The sequence below is a fragment of the Salmo salar genome, chromosome 10, assembly GCF_965601325.2.
Source record: "Salmo salar chromosome 10, fSalSal1, whole genome shotgun sequence".
NCBI classification, from domain to species: Eukaryota; Metazoa; Chordata; class Actinopteri; order Salmoniformes; family Salmonidae; genus Salmo; species Salmo salar.
The window spans coordinates 18,700,505-18,717,359 of record NC_138300.1 but is presented as its reverse complement, the minus strand read 5'-3'; the positions used below and the strand labels follow the sequence as shown (position 1 = coordinate 18,717,359).

Below are 16,855 nucleotides of genomic sequence, written 5' to 3'. Positions count from 1 at the left end.
CATTGGCCTCATCCCAGAAATATCTAGGCAGAGACCATACCCTGTCTCATCAGTTCTGGCATGTTGCATATTACGGAAGTTACATATTTTGTATTTATTTACACAGTGGGATAATATATAGCCTATGTGGGTAGTTTGACACAAATAACTATCGCCACAACTGCTAGAAGGCTTTGTGGAATCCATTAGTACATCTATATTATTGTGTTGAGTTATATTGGCTCGACCGGAAACATACTTCTGAGTAAAATATTAATGGAATACCCCTTTACTAGATGCCTACATGCAATTTCACTGGGAGACTAAAGTACATGCTATTGAAAGATTTATGCGTTTTTGCAGGGGACTTTCAGTGCACGATCTAGGCTTATGTTTTTTTACTTATATATATTTTTTATTTCACCTTTATTTAACCAGGTAGGCTAGTTGAGAACAAGTTCTCATTTACAACTGCGACCTGGCCAAGAATAAAGCAAAGCAGTTCGACACATACAACAATACAGAGTTACACATGGAATAAACAAACATACAGTCAATAATACAGTAGAAAGAAATCTATATACAGTGTGTGCAAATGAGGTAAGATAAGGGAGGTAAGGCAATAAATAGGCCATGGTGGCAAAGTAATTACAATATAGCAATTAACACTGGAGTGATTGATGTGCAGAAGATGAATGCGCATGTAGAGATACTGGGGTGCAAAGGAGCAAAACAATATAAATAAAATAAATAACAATATGGGGATGAGGTAGTTGGATGGGCTATATTACAGATGGGCAGGTGCAGGTGCATTACAGCTGCAGTGATCTGTGAGCTTCTCTGACAGCTGGTGCTTAAAGCTAGTGAGGGAGATATGAGTCTCCAGCTTCAGTGATTTTTGCAGTTCGTTCCAGTCATTGGCAGCAGAGAACTGGAAGGAAAGGCGGCCAAAGGGGGAAATGGCTTTGGGGTGACTAGTGAGATATACCTGCTGGAGCGCGTGCTACGGGTGGGTGCTGCTATGGTGACCAGTGAGCTGAGATAAGGCGGGGCTTTACCTAGCAGAGACTTGTAGATGACCTGGAGCCAGTGGGTTTGGCGACGAGTATGAAGCGAGGGCCAGCCAACGAGAGCATACAGGTCGCAATGGTGGGTAGTATATGGGGCTTTGTTGACAAAACGGATGGCACTGTGATAGACTGCATCCAATTTGTTGAGTAGAGTGTTGGAGGCTATTTTGTAAATGACATAGCCGAAGTCGAGGATCGGTAGGATGGTCAGTTTTACGAGGGTGTTTGGCAGCATGAGTGAAGGATGCTTTGTTGCGAAATTGGAAGCGATTCTAGATTTCATTTTGGATTGGAGATGCTTAATGTGAGTCTGGAAGGAGAGTTTACAGTCTAACCAGACACCTAGGTATTTGTAGTTGTCCACATAATCTAAGTCAGAACCGTCCAGAGCAGTGATGCTGGTCGGGCAGGCAGGTGCTGGCAGCGATCGGTTGAAGAGCATGCATTTAGTTTTACTTGCATTTAAGAGCAGTTGGAGGCCATGGAAGGAGAGTTGTATGGCATTGAAGCTCGTCTGGAGGTTAGTTAACACAGTGTCCAAAGAGGGGCCAGAAGTATACAGAATGGTGTCGTCTGCGTTAAGGTGGATCAGAGAATCACCAGCAGCAAGAGTGACATCATTGATGTATACAGAAAAGAGAGTCGACCCGAGAATTTAACCCTGTGGCACCCCCATAGAGACTGCCAGAGGTCCAGACAACAGGCCCTCCTATTTGACTACTCTCTCAGAGAAGTAGTTGGTGAACCATGCGAGGCAGTCATTTGAGAAACCAAGGCTGTTTAGTCTGCCGATAAGAATGTGGTGATTGACAGAATCGAAGCCTTGGCCAGGTCGATGAATACATCTGCACAGTAATGTCTCTTATCGATGACGATTATGATATCGTTTAGGACCTTGAGCATGGCTGAGGTGCACCCATGACCAGCTCTGAAACCAGATAGCATAGCGGAGAAGGTACGGTGAGATTCTAAATGGTCGGTAATCTGTATGTTAACTTTGCTTTTGAAGGGTAGGATAGATATAGGTCTGTAGCAGTTTAGGTCTAGAGTGTCTCCCCCTTTGAAGAGGGGGATGATCGCGGCAGCTTTCCAATCTTTGGGAATCTCAGAGGTTGAACAGGCTAGTAATAGGGTTTGCAACAATTTCGGCAGATAATTTTAGAAAGAGAGGGTCCAGATTGTCTAGCCCGGCTGATATGTAGGTGTCCAGATTTTGCAGCTCTTTCAGAACATCAGCTATCTGGACTTGGGTGAAGGAGAAATGGGGAGGCTTGGGCGAGTTGCTGTGGGGGTTGCCAGGCAGTTGACCAGGGTAGGGTTAGCCAGGTGGAAAGCATAGCCAGCCGTAGAAAATTGCTTTTTGAAATTCAAGGGCAGAAGGCGAGACCCAAATGCAGACACAGGAGGCAGATGGTTGAGCTCCGATATTTATTATAACAAAAGGGGTAGGCAAAAGGCAGGTCAGGGACAGGCAAGAGTTCATAAACCAGGTCAGAGTCCAAACAGTACCAGGCAGTAGGCAGGCTCGAGGTCAGAACAGGCAGAGTGGTCAGGCAGGCGGATATGGTGTCAGGACAGGCAAGGGTCAAAACCAGGAGGGCTAGGAAAAAAACAGAGACTGGGAAAAATAGGACCTAGGAGAAACACTGGTTGACTTGGCAAAGCAGGATGAACTGGCACAGAGAGACAGAAAACACCAGGATAAATACACCGGGGACTAATGGGGAAACAGGAGACACCTGGAGGTGGGTGGAGACAATCACAAAGACAGGTGAAACAGATCAGGCCATGACATTATGTTCCTTGTTCACTGCTTTGTGTTTGTCAGATCTAAACACAACTGGATTGAATTTACATGGAAATCTCATTCCCACTAGAGTATACAGTGCCTTCAGAAAGTATTCACACACTTTGACTTTTTCCACATTTTGTTGTGTTACAAAGTGTGATAAATTTATTTCATTGTCATTTTTTGTCAACAATCAACACGAAACACTATGAGAATTAATGAAAAATAAATCACAAATAAATATTTATATTAGATAAGTATTCAACCCGATGATGATAGAATCAGCTATGAGTCTTTCTGGGTAAAAGGCTTTGCATGGTCAATCTGACATCTGCAGTGGCCAAAATGCTAGCTGAGATCTACCGCACAGATCTATTTTTTTGATTTACTTAAAAAATGTTTACCAATTAAAAACAGTTCTGTAGCAATGAGGTTTGTGCAGTAGGCTATAGGCCAAATACATTATTACAGCATATTGGATATGCTTGAATTACCCTGCCAATGTTGTTCCTCTCAGACCATTTTGAAATATAGATTTGTTGATTAGGTATATTTAAAAAAAACACATTTTTAATTTAACCAGGCAAGTCAGTTAAGAACAAATTCTTATTTACAATGATGGCCTACCAGGGAACAGTGGGTTAACTGCCTTGTTCAGGGGGAGAATGACAGATTTTTACCTTGTCAGCTCGGGGATTCGATCCTTTCGTTTACTGGCCCAATGCTCTAACCCCTAGGCTACCTGCCGCCCCAGTATATGACCACAATGGTAATACATTATTTGTTGTATTACTTGAGGCACAGCTGCGTGAGCAGAATTATGAGCTTTTTTTTTTTACTGGACTGATCTCCTGCATCTGATGGTCAGTCTGAGGGGAGGGAGGGTGCAACGGTGAGGCTGACACCGTCCCTCCGCTCTCCCTCCCTCCCTCACTCCGCTGAGAAAATGGGACACGGTCTTCCAGCTGATGGAGAAACTCAAGTCGCACTGCGTTATTTCTGCCTCATACACCAATTCATATTGTTACTCCTATGACCAGAGAAAGTGAAATATTCCTTGATATTAAAAGGATCCATGCTGCAAATAATAACAACGCAAGCTTATCGGAAAACTTTGCTATACTCATTAATTGCAGCTGCAGTGCTGGCTGTAGGGAGAATGTGCATTTTATGGCTTATAGAAGTGTTGAATACAAAGTGTTGACAGTGCTGAATAACAACTTAAACATGAACTTACTCATAAAAACAGCAGCTCTTTGTTCTATTTTTTGAGTCTCTCTCTCTAGTCATGTTTTTAAAAGTTTTTAAATCTCACAGTATCAACTTTGCTTTGAGTTCGAGGTTTCTTTTTACAGTCTATGACTTGAGGAAACTGTGCAGACACGGTGATCTGAGCTATCTGATTGGCCAGCGGTAGGCCTATAGGTGCAGTTAAATTGCTCTCTGGGCTCTGCCGGATAGGCGGAGTTCTACCTTCAGACACATGAAATGGTTCAAAATGGGAACACGTTGCCTTCCCGGCGCTGGGACGGCTGAATCAAGAGCCAACAGCATGAAATTAATACAAAAACTAGTAACGCAAGATTTTATCGTTGGATTTTTAACAAAAATGTTGGGTGATTGACTAGGAATGCCTTGGTGATCAACCAGTCGATCATGATCGACCAGTTGGTGACCACTGCCCTACAGCATTTACTGCGATGTGACTTCCGCAGACATCAGGACATTCATACTTCTTGTGCTTCGCGGGGCAGAGGTATTGTGAAGGAAGCAACAGTTGAAGTCAGAATTTTACATCCACTTAAGTTGGAGTCATTAAAAATAGTTTTGCAACTACTTCACAAATTTCTTGTTAACAAACTATAGTTTTGGCAAGTCGATTAGGACATCTACTTGGTGCATGACACAAGTAATTTTTCAAATAATTGTTTACAGACAGATTATTTAACTTATAATTCACTGTATCGCAATTCCAGTGGGTCAGAAGTTTACATACACTAAGTTGATTGTGCCTTTAAACAGCCTGGAAAATTCCAGAAAATGATATTGTGGCTTTAGAAGCTTCTGATAGGCTAATTGACATCATTTGAGTCAATTGGAGGTGTACCTGTGGATATATTTCAAGGCCGACCTTCAAACTCAGTGCCTCTTTGCTTGTCATCATGGGAAAATCTAAAGAAATCAGCCAAGACCTCAGAAACAAAATTGCAGTCCTCCACAAGTCTGGTTCATCCTTGGGAGCAATTTCCAAATGCCTGAAGGTACCACGTTCATCTGTACAAACAATATTACGCAAGTATAAACACCATGGGACCACGCAGCCGTCGTACCGCTCAGGAAGGAGACGCGTTCTGTCTCCTAGAGATGAACGTACTTTGGTGCGAAAAGTGCAAATCAATCCCAGAACAACAGCAAAGGACCTTGTGAAGATGCTGGAGGAAATGGGTTCAAAAGTATCTATATCCACAGTAAAACGAGTCCTATATCAACATAACCTAAAAGGCCGCTCAGCAAGGAAGAAGCCACTGCTCCAAAACCGCCATAAAAAAGCCAGACTACGGTTTGCAACTACACATGGGGACAAATATTGTACTTTTTGGAGAAATGTCCTCTGGTCTGATGAAACAAAAATTGAACTGTTTGGCCATAATGACCATTGTTATGTTTGGAGGAAAAAGGGGGACGCTTGCAAGCCGAAGAACACCATCCCAACCGTGAAGCAAGGGGGTGGCAGCATCATGTTGTGGGGGTGTTTTGCTGCAGGAGGGACTGGATTGTGCAACATTTGCCCATTATTCTTTTCAAAATTCTTCAAGCTCTGTGAAATTAGTTGTTGATCATTTCTAGACAACATTTTTCAGTGTTGCCATAGATTTTCAGGCAGATTTAAGTAAAAAAATTAGGACCATTCACTGTCTTCTAGGTAAGCAAGTCCAGTGTAGATTTGGGCTTGTCTTTTAGGTTATTGTCCTGCTGAAAGGTGAGTTCATCTCCCAGTGTCTGTTGGAAAGCAGACTGAACCAGGTTTTCCCCTAGGATTTTGCCTGTGCTTAGCTCCATTCCATAAATTTTTTTATCCAGATAATATCCCCTGTCCTTAACAATTATAAGCATATCCATAACATGATGCAGCCACCACCAGGCTTGAAAATATGGAGAGTGGTACTTAGTAATGTGTTGTATTGGATTTGCCCCCAACATAACACTTTGTATTCAGGACAGAAAGTGAATTGCTTTCCCAAATTTTTTTAGGTTTACTTTAGGGCCTTGTTGCAAACAGGATGCATGTTTTGGAATACAATGTATTGATCCATCCTCAGTTTTCGCCTATCACAGCCATTAAACTCTGTAACTGTTTTAAGGTCACCAATGGCAACATGGGGAAATCCTTGAGCGGTTTCGTTCCTCTCCGGCAACTGAGTTAGAAAGGACGCTTTTATCTTTGTAGTGACTGGGTGTATTGATTCACCATCCAAAGTGTAATTAATAACGTCACCATGCTCAAAGGGATATGTATTTGTATTTTTACTGATCTTCCTCTAAGTACTACCCTTCTTTGCAAGGTATAGGAAAAACTCCCTGGTCTTTGTGGTTGAATCTGTGTCTGAAATTCACTGCTTGACTGAAGGACCTTAAAGATAATTGTATGTGTGGGGTACAGAGATGACCCAGACAGTAAAAAATCATGTTGAACTCTATTATTGCACATAGATCCATGCAACTTATTATATGACTTGTTAAGCAAATGTCTACTCCTGAACTTATTTAGGTTTGCCATAACAAAGGGGATGAATACTCATTGACTCAAGACATGTCAGCTTTTCATTTTTTATTAATTTCCACTTTTACATTATGGGGTATTGTGTGTAGGCCAGTGACAGAAAATCTAAATTTAATCCATTTTAAATTCAGACTAACACAACAAAATGTGTAAAAAGTCAAGGGGAGTGAATACTTTCTGAAGTCACGTTAGATATTGCTTAGTGCTTTCTAGGCAACTAAGTGTGTATAGTGGTTGAATTGATTGTTGTAATGAGCCTAACCCTAGCTAATGACACTTCCCTATTCTCTGGAGATTCCTCCGGAGATTCCCTGGCTAGACAGGCGATAGCAACAACATCTCATGTTGTGGGTGTGGTCCTCCTATTGGGATTTCTGTTTGGAAGGAGACACTGCACTGCTTTGTGTGTATGTGTGTAATGTGTGATTGCCCCTGTAGCATACAGTGAGGGATGTGTCTTGTTTGTGATTAGGTGATGGATACTGACACTAATACACACACACTCTACACATGCGTACATATATGGATTTGGTTTTGTACATATGTTGTAGTAGTGTGTAATAATGTGTTTTGAAGTGTAATGTTTTAGCTGAATGTAAATTGCCTTCATATTGCTGGACCCCAGGAAGAGTAGCTGCTGCCTTTATAGCAGCTAATGAGGAATGGGCATTTCCATGTAAAGGACCCATGAACACCAACATGTGAAGTTCATAGCAGCATGTCAAATTTGGTGTGAAATGAAAGCTAAGAGTCTATATTTCTGTTGTTGAAATGAAGGCATATACATTTTTCAACCATTTCTTTGCATGCTTTGATTTCTAGTCAAACAGATGTAAAAAGTATTAAAAGGAATTAGATATACATCAAAACACAATCATTTTGAAGTAAAGACCAATGCCAACTAATATTACAACTTATATTTAGTTTTGAAGAAATGATTTTCCTTGTGGAAGTTTAAGAAACATTGCCCTGTGCCTTGAAATGAATTCCATTACCAAATACCCACATATATTTAAGATATTATGAAAGTTCACAGAAGTAACAAGTCAAATCAAATGAAATGTATTTATAAAGCCCTTCTTACATCAGCTGATATCTCAAAGTGCTGTACCCAAACCCAGCCTAAAACCACAAACAGCAAGCAATGCAGGTGTAGAATCACGGTGGCTAGGAAAAACTCCCTAGAAAGTAAAGGTAGACCTACCAATTAGTTATATTATTTTGACTGATATCTATTTGGTTTATGAATGAATGATTAAAACCAAATTGGTAATAGAATTTCAGAAAAATCTGTAACGGAATTACTGCAATTGAATTGGCTACAATGAGAAATCATAGTAGTCACAAACCACAGTTGGGTCACCTGCTACAGTCCTGTCCTCCCTTCCACTGGCATCGTCCACTGGCATCGTCCACTGGCATACTGTTCTTTTTCTTTTTGTCATCTGGTGGTCAAAGCAAGTGTGAAAACAGTCTGGACAACCCCTCCCTCTGTCTCTCTCTCTCTCTCTCTCTCTCTCTCTCTCTCTCTGCCCCTCTCTCTGTCTCTGCCTCTCCTGTCTCTGCCTCTCTCCCTCCCTCTCTCTTTCTCTCTCTCTCTCTCTGTTTGCCTCTCTCCCTCCCTCTCTCAATTCAAGGCATGGGAAACATATGTTAACATTGCCAAAGCAAGTGAAGTATATAATAAACAAAAGTGAAATAAACAATAGAAATTAACAGTAAACATTACACTCACAGAAGTTCCAAAAGAATAAAGACATTTCAAATGTCATATTATGTCTATATACAGTGTTGTAACGATGTGCAAATAGTTAAAGTACAAAAGGGAAAATAAATAAACATAAATATGGGTTGTATTTACAATGGTGTTTGTTCACTGGTTGCCCTTTTCTTGTGGCAATGTGTCACTAATATGGTCATATATTTGGCAGGAGGTTAGGAAGTGCAGCTCAGTTTCCACCTCATTTTGTCTCTCTCTCGCTCTCTCTGCCCCTCTCTCTTCTCTTCTGTGGTCAGTCCACCCTGACCTTGATTTCAACGTCCATAGATGTTGATTTTTGGTCCGGAATAGGGCTGTGGCGGTCACAAAATATCGTCACCCGGTGATTGTCAAACAAACAACTGTCGGTCTCACAGTAATTGACCGTTAATTAACATAAACACATTTAGCATCTCCTGGCTTCCCCACATAGCCTACAAGCCACTGATGCAGACCTTTAGAACATCTACATTTGATAAAGTCTAATAAATCCATTTAATATAGCTTACACCTTCACAATAAATCCGTTATTTATTTTAGACGGGTCTAAAGAAGCATGAAATGAAGAAAATGTAGTCTTTTTCAGAATAACAGAATAGTATAATCTGAGTTTTCCTTATGTTAGGGCCTGATCTGGCTATGCCAAATGGCTGTGGGCTACACTAGTTCATTTAGCAGACAAGATTTGCTTAGAATTCCATTGCATTATTTTATAGAATGAATAATACAATTGAACAAAGCTGAATAAATTAGAAAGGTTATTTTCTCCTAACGATTTTGCTTAATTTTGAGATATTCATGTTATTTTAGTTGTTCTACAAACGTTAGGCTATATGTTTGGATTTTAATACATTGTAAGGCTGCAAGATGCAACTCTAATGATGATTTGAAAAACATTGCTTGAAAAGGCATGAGCTCTGCTTTGTTTTTTTGTGTAGGCTGTACACACTACATAATAATGTAGTGTGTACAGCCGTAATGCACCCTAAAAAAAGTCCAGGCCTTTTGCGGCCAGTGGCCGTTGTGCCCTTCTCCCTGAGTGCTGTGCACTCCATCACGTGATCGGGTCTTTCTCACAGGCTACAAGTGAAGACCGACACATCAGGGACTCAACTGCGTGCGCCCTTATCCAATTCCGAGGTGCATATTGCAGATATTAGAAGAACTGTTCACATTTACTTTTTGTCAGCCAAAAGAGATGAGTAGGCCTAACAAACAGCAAAAGCACTAGCCTATGTCATACTGTCCCCCATAGTACAAAAGTCGACCTATTCTGTGCAATAAATAAATATTGCAAACATAGTCTTGGACAGTTTTGTGATGCGATAGATCCCAAATTAATACAACCACCAGCATCAAAAAAATGTTTTTATGCAATGTGGCTGACGCAACAGATCAGAACGTTTAGCTTAAAATGTTAATAAACTATTAGGCTATTTTTTCACATTATAAGCGCAGCAATGCGCACATGATAGTAGGCCATAAGCGTGAATGTTCCATTAGCGGAAAACACCATTATCCTAAGTGACCGCAATTACAATTATGCATGTAATGCTTTTATTATAAAGATGCATTTTATGGTGAAAATTAACTTCCCCAAACTTGAAACTCATGCGCTGCTTGTGTATGCCAGTTAGTCTCTACACCCCTTGTAAAGCGGATTAATGTGCTTACATTTTAAGAAGTCAGATGGCCACTTTAGTTGTGATACAAGCCTTATTAAAGCATACAGGCCTTTGGACTAGGCTACATGAGGTTTGCGACTATGATTAGAAAAAGTCGGGGGGGGGGGGGAATAAGGCATATTTTCTAATGCTGGGCATCATTCACAAGTGATAATATATAATTCACAAGTGATAGGCTAATATTGTCCCCCATCAGACTATTCTTGATTGAATCTTGTCTTTACATATACTAAATAATATATGTGTGAAATTTGTTTTGATTTAGAATGGACCATTATCATGCACCTTTATTGAAACAGGGGCAGCGGGAAAAAATACATGTCATTTATGCACTTAAACAGCGAATGGAGGACGCTTTTCCCCATGGTTTATTTTCATGCCGGCTATACTCTTGTTGTAAATATAAGCAATGTGCTTAATATTAGGCAAGTTGAGAAATAAATATAGTAGGCCTAGCCTATAGAAAGCTGATGGGGTCCTCTTCTTTTTAGTAGAGGCCATCACTCTGTTTTCTCGCGCAATTGCATAGCCTATAGAAATGTTGCGCAAAATGAGCTCATGGGCTATCAGGAAGTGTTTGATTAGATTTTCGAAGACATTTGCATTGATGTCAGAGTGATTAGAGGGACAATAGAGTGCTGAGTACTGTATCGGTCACATGGAATTTTACTGCCTTCTTGACTCGTGACCGCCTGTGTTGCGGTAATATGGCCACCGTAAAAGCCCTAGTCCGGACCGGCCTTGACTTGGCCCAAACATAGACGTCCATGACTGTTTCAGATTTGGTCCAGTCCGAATCTGAACCAATCATAGACGTCTATGGTTTACAAGTTTGGAGAGTACAGTACAGTACAGTAGAGTACATACAGTAAAATAAAGTAAAAAAAAATGTATGTAAGGGATAAACACAGAAGTTCTGTACTAATGGACGACACAGCGGGACGAGGCGGAGCTGAGTCCCTTTGTGGAGTTTATTTTTCTAAGGTAATGTACAGAATGGAGGTGTTTATCCTGCTTATACCACAGTTGCCAAAGAAAAGAACACTAAAGCACACATTTACCGGTTGAAATAAAAATAAATCATTTATATTTTCATTTTTATGGCGTCGGGCTGAACAACTCCATTTACATGTAACTGTATTCATGCATTTTGTGCGTTATTTCTTAAGTACAGTACACAGTAGAGCACACTGAAGATGAGTACACTATAATGTACTGTATTGTACTGTACTGAACAATACTGCACATTACTGTACTCTAATCTACTGTACTCTACAGTGCTGTGCCGTACTTTGATGTCCAAACTTAGACGTCTATGATGTAAAACATAGACGTCTATGATTGCTTCAGATTTGGTCCTTCAGCATAACGTTTCCTACAGGTTTCCTCGTTGTTCTATTTAAAGTCATGTTCTCAAATTGTTCAGAGAACGTTAAGAAACAACGTTCTTCTTTGGTAATTTCATTACTTCAGCATAACGTTTCCTACATGTTTCGTCATTGTTCTATTTAAAGTCATGTTCTCAGATTGTTCAGAGAGTGTTAACTAACAACATTCTTCTGTGGCAATTTCAATACTTCAGCATAACGTTTCCTTCAGGTTTCCTCCTGGTTCTATTTAAAGTCATGTACTCAGAACGTTCCGAGAACGTTAAGAAACAACGTTGTTTTATAGGAATTTCAGTGCTTTAGCACTGTGACGTTAAAAGAACATACGTTATTTCAAAACATACATTCTGTTCTCAATGTCATCCAAACTCCTCTATCTTGTTAAGTGTGTTCAGGTGTTTTGGCCACACCCACTAATTGGCCACACCGGATCTTAATGAGGGATTGTTTCCTTTGAAATAGGGTCTGTTTGAATAGACTAAAATGAACAGTTTTGTATGAGTTAAAAAAACACAGCATGCAAGCCCCATCCTGGTGGCACAGTGGACTAATTCCCTGTGATAGCAAACAGAATATCATAGGTTATCTCACTGATTAATTTCCATGTGTCCTATCTGTGCTTGGAGTTCAAAAATCACTAAACAAAAATATAGATTTAAAGTGTTGGTCCTATGTTTCATGAGCTGAAATAAAAGATCCCAGAAATGTTCCATACGCACAAAAAGATTATGCACAAATTTCTTTACATCCCTGTTAGTGAGCATGTCTCCTTTGCCAAGCTCATCCATCCACCTGACAGGTGTGTCATATCAAGAAGCTGATTAAACAGCATGATAATTACACAGATGCACCTTGTGTTGGGGACAATAAAAGGCCACTCTAAAATGTGCAGTTTTGTCACACTACGCAATGCCACAGATGTCTCAAGTTTTGAGGGAGCATGCAATTGGCATGCTGACTGCAGGAATGTCCACCAGAGCTGTTGTCAGATAATTGAATGTTCATTTCTCTAACATAAGATAATTTTAGAGAAATTGGCAGTTTGTCCAACCAGCCTCCTAACCACAGACCACGTGTAACCACGCCAGCCCAGGATCTCCAAATCCGGCTTCTTCACCTGTGGGATCATCTGGGACCAGACACCTTGACAGCTGATAAAACTGGGGGTTTGCAACTGAAGAATTTCTACACAAACTGTCAGAAACCGTCTCAGGGAATCTCATCTGCGTGCTCATCATCCTCACCAGGGTCTTAACATGACTGCAGTTCGGCGTCGTAACCGACTTCAGTAGGCAAATGCTCACCTTCAATGGCCACTGGCACGCTGGACAAGTGTGCTTTTCATGGATAAATCCCGGTTTAAACTGTACCGGGTAGATGTCAGACAGCATGTATGGCGTTGTGTGGGCACGCAGTTTGCCCCATGAACTTTGTGAACAGTGCCCCATGATGGTGGTGGCGTTATGGTATGGGCAGGCACAAGCCATGGACAACGAACACAATTGCATTTTATTGTTTGCAATTTGAATGCACAGAGATACTGTGATGAGATCCTGGGGCCTATTGTCATGCCATTTATCCGCCACCATCATATCAAGTTTCAGCATGATAATGCATGGCCCCATGTTGTAAGGATCTGTACTCAATTCCTGGAAGCTGAAAATGTCCAAGTTATTCCATGACCTGCATACTCACCAAACATGTCACCCATTGAGCATGTTTGGGATGCTCTGGATTGACGTGTACGACAGTGTGTTCCAGTTCCAGCCAATATCCAGCAACTTCACACAGCCATTGAAAAGGAGTGGGACAACATTCCAAATGCCACAATCATCAGCCTGATATCAACTCTATGCGAAGGAGATGTGTCGCGCTGCATGAGGCAAATGGTGGTCACACCAGATACTGACTGGTTGTCTTATCCACGCCCCTACTGTACCTCTTTTTTTATAAGATATCTGTGACTAACAGATGCATATCTGTATTCCTGGTCATTTGAAAACCATAGATTAGGGCCCAATGCATTCATTTAAATTGACAGATTTTCTTATATGAACTGTAACTCAGTAAAATCTTTGAAATTATTACATGTTGGGTTTATATTTTTGTTCAGTGTCGTCAACCCAAACTAGCAGTGTTATTAAAAGTCTTATTAAAACATTTTGTGAAAGTTGTAAAAAGTTATTCAAAACCCTCCAAATAACCTTTACATTTCAATCAAAACATTCACAACATTTAGAAAATGTTCTCAGAATGTTATTTAATTACCTTCAAATAACCTATAATTTAGTAACAGAACATCATGTCTGATGTAGTTGTTAGGATGGTGTTTGTTTGGCATCCTGTCCTGTTGTGCCTCATGTCCTGTAGTGCTTGCACAGAGAGACAAAATGATAGGCCATCTCAAATGGATTTGTAAGATCCAGGATAACGAGTTGCGTGTTTGGTACCAAGGTACGAGATAGAACTTGTCGACAGACAGCAAAATCTGACATTCAAGTGCATCAAATCAAGTGCATCAAATCAGAGAAATGCCTTCAACATCAGGAAGGACAGTATCTATTTAGAAGATAGATGAGAAGGCCGAAAGCCAAAATACGTAGAAGTTAGGCTAATTATCGAGGAGTGCAACCAATAAATTGAGATATTTATTTGCTCCTGTCCCTAACCAGTGACTGTTGCAGCATCTCACTTCTGTTAGAGATTATGGAAAAAATGAAAATAAGACAGAAGAGAATGAATGAGAAAGCCATATATATTTCATTCTCGATTAAATGTTATAGAGCAGGGGTGACAAACTCATTCCATGGAGGGCCTAGTGTCTGCAGGTTTTTGGTTTTTGGTTTTTCCTTTAAATTAAAACCTAGACAACCAGGTGTGGGGAGTTCCTTACTAATTAGTGACCTTAAATCATCAATCAAGAACAAGGGAGGAGCAAAATCCCGCAGACACTCGGCCCTATGTGGAATGACACCTGTGCTGTAGAGATTGTGATAAGATAAGTTATCTTACCAATGAGGTTGTACAGCAGTGGTCCACTCAGTAGGACTAGCCCACCCTAGCCTAGTGCTCCTATTCCCTGAAATGCCAAGCCCTGCTCTTGGGGCCTTGCCAGAGAGACATGCCCTGCCGTGCCCTGCCCTGCCCTGCCTAGCTGGTCTGCTTGCTTGCTCAGGCTTACATAAAGCATTTCTGCTAAATGCTGTGCTTATTACACAATCAGGGAATAGGCAGGGAAATATAGGCCAGAGGGGTGAGTGCTGGCTGGCTTATGTCACCCGGGTGGATGCTAGTCGTGCACTCAACCGCCTGGACCACGGTGGCCGGACAGGCGAACTCTGTTTCCTCTACATCAGGGGTGTCAAACTCATTCCACGGAGGGCTGAGTGTCTGCTGGTTTTAGTTTTTTCCTTTCAATTAAGACCTAGATAACCAGGTGAGGGGAGTTCCTTACTAATTAATTACCTTAATTCATCGATCAATTACAAGGGTAGAGCGAAAACCGGCAGACACTCGGCTCTCCGTGGAATGAGTTTGACACGTGATCTACATTAACCAGTTTTATCAGCTGGCCCTGGGCCAAGAAGAGGCATGTGAGCATTTTGCTTTTCAGTTCGGAGATGGATGCACAACCTTTTGTGACCCAACGTCACCTCATCAGTGGAGGACAACTTTATTATTATGAATCATTTGATTTAATCATGCAATAGGCTATATTACCCACTTTCCTATAAACACTGGCCCTGTCCGAATACATATATTTGCATCCTAAATAGTAGGTTGTTTGAGTATGCGGAAAAAAATCTAGTTTAATACTATACCTTAAATGCCCGGATGTCATACTAATTTCTGCTTTGACAACAGCTGATCAGTTAGATATGGGGATGCGCTACCAAAATCAACAAATAGTGGGAAGCAACGCAATCACGTGTGACCTGTTCTCAGCATGCGAAAATATAATTTTTAATAGTATGCAACATTTCGAAAATCATTTTTGAAAACAGTCTTTAAAAAAAACGTTTTACCCAAAGTGGATTTGTGTTTTTTCATTGAAAATGGTTTCTTCATCTCTTGGGCTTCGTCAGAGCTTTTTAACTAAATACTAAACCATGTTCAGATTTGGAATTGAAAATGAACTATTATCAGGCTGGTTAATGCTTTGCCAGTCTGTTGAATTTGGAAAAATCCACCTGCACTGGGCCCCGCCCAACCTACTCAGCCAATCAGAAGCTACTACTGCGTTACGACCGTGGCATACTGCATACTTTTTACTAAACAGTACGTGCTAAATAGTATTCGACGATGAGTAAATAGTATGCAGTTTAGTATGTGGTACGCTAGTATGGGTATTCGGAAACGGACAGTATGTTCCCCTTCTCGTTAAATTTTTTTATTCCGTTCTCATTTTCCGCTCTTTCCTCACAGTTACTGACCTCTTCAAGAGGAATTGACTAGAAATGCTGCTCTAATTCTCTCTAAGTATGTGGAAGCTGAGCTCCCAACTGTTCTCTGTACCTAATACCTCCCATTTGTCCAATTATTCTGAAATGTATCATTTCCATTTTCCTTCTTCCACACTCTGGCCGACATTCAGTAGTCATCCAACCCATCTTATTACTTTATTAGGTTGTAATTGCACTCAAGGGGGACACCCAACCCACTGGGCACAAACTGATTAAATCAATGTTGTTTCAACGTTATCTGTCAATGTATTGTGACATTGAATCACTGTGGAAAATACATTGGATTACAAAAAAGTCAACGCAACTGTTGTTTTGAAGGTAAAATCATCATCATTATGGTAACCAATTTTCAACAAAGACAACATTTGTATAAAATATGTTGCATTTTTGCCTTTGAAACAACGTCAGATCTTCAACATAATATCCACTATACAAAAAAACAATAGACTGGGCAGCACCTCACATCCTACTGGAGAGTTGATCTATCTACAGCTATCTCTTAGGTCTCCCATCCAGGGTTTTAATCAAGCCCTGCATAGCTTTGATATTTGTCACTGAAATCTCCACTTAATAGATTCATTGTTGCTTTCGAAGTAATTCCAAAGAGTCGGGTTAAACAAAGCAAATGTAACCATACTTTATCAATCAAACACTATACAGTATATACAAAAGTATGTGGACATCCCTTCAAATTAGTGGCTTTGGCTATTTCAGCCACACCCGTTGCTGACAGGTGTATAAAATCGAGCACACCGCCATGCAATCTCCATAGACAAACATTGGCAGTAGAATGTCCTGAAGAGCTCATTACCTTTCAAATAAGTCAGTTTGTCAAATTTCTGCCCTGCTAGAGCTGCCACTGTCAACTGTAAGTGTTGTTATTGTGAAGTGGAACGTCTAGAAGCGACAACAGCTCAGCTGTGGCAACAGTTTGGGGAAGG

The 16,855-nt window shown here is 40.7% G+C and overlaps 1 protein-coding gene across 1 annotated transcript in view; it reads left to right on the top strand.

Annotated features, from left to right (window-relative positions):
- The window catches only part of LOC106613664 (ankyrin repeat domain-containing protein 13C), a 79,642-nt gene that overhangs the window by 9,924 nt on the left and 52,863 nt on the right, over positions 1-16,855 (top strand). The window lies entirely within an intron of this gene.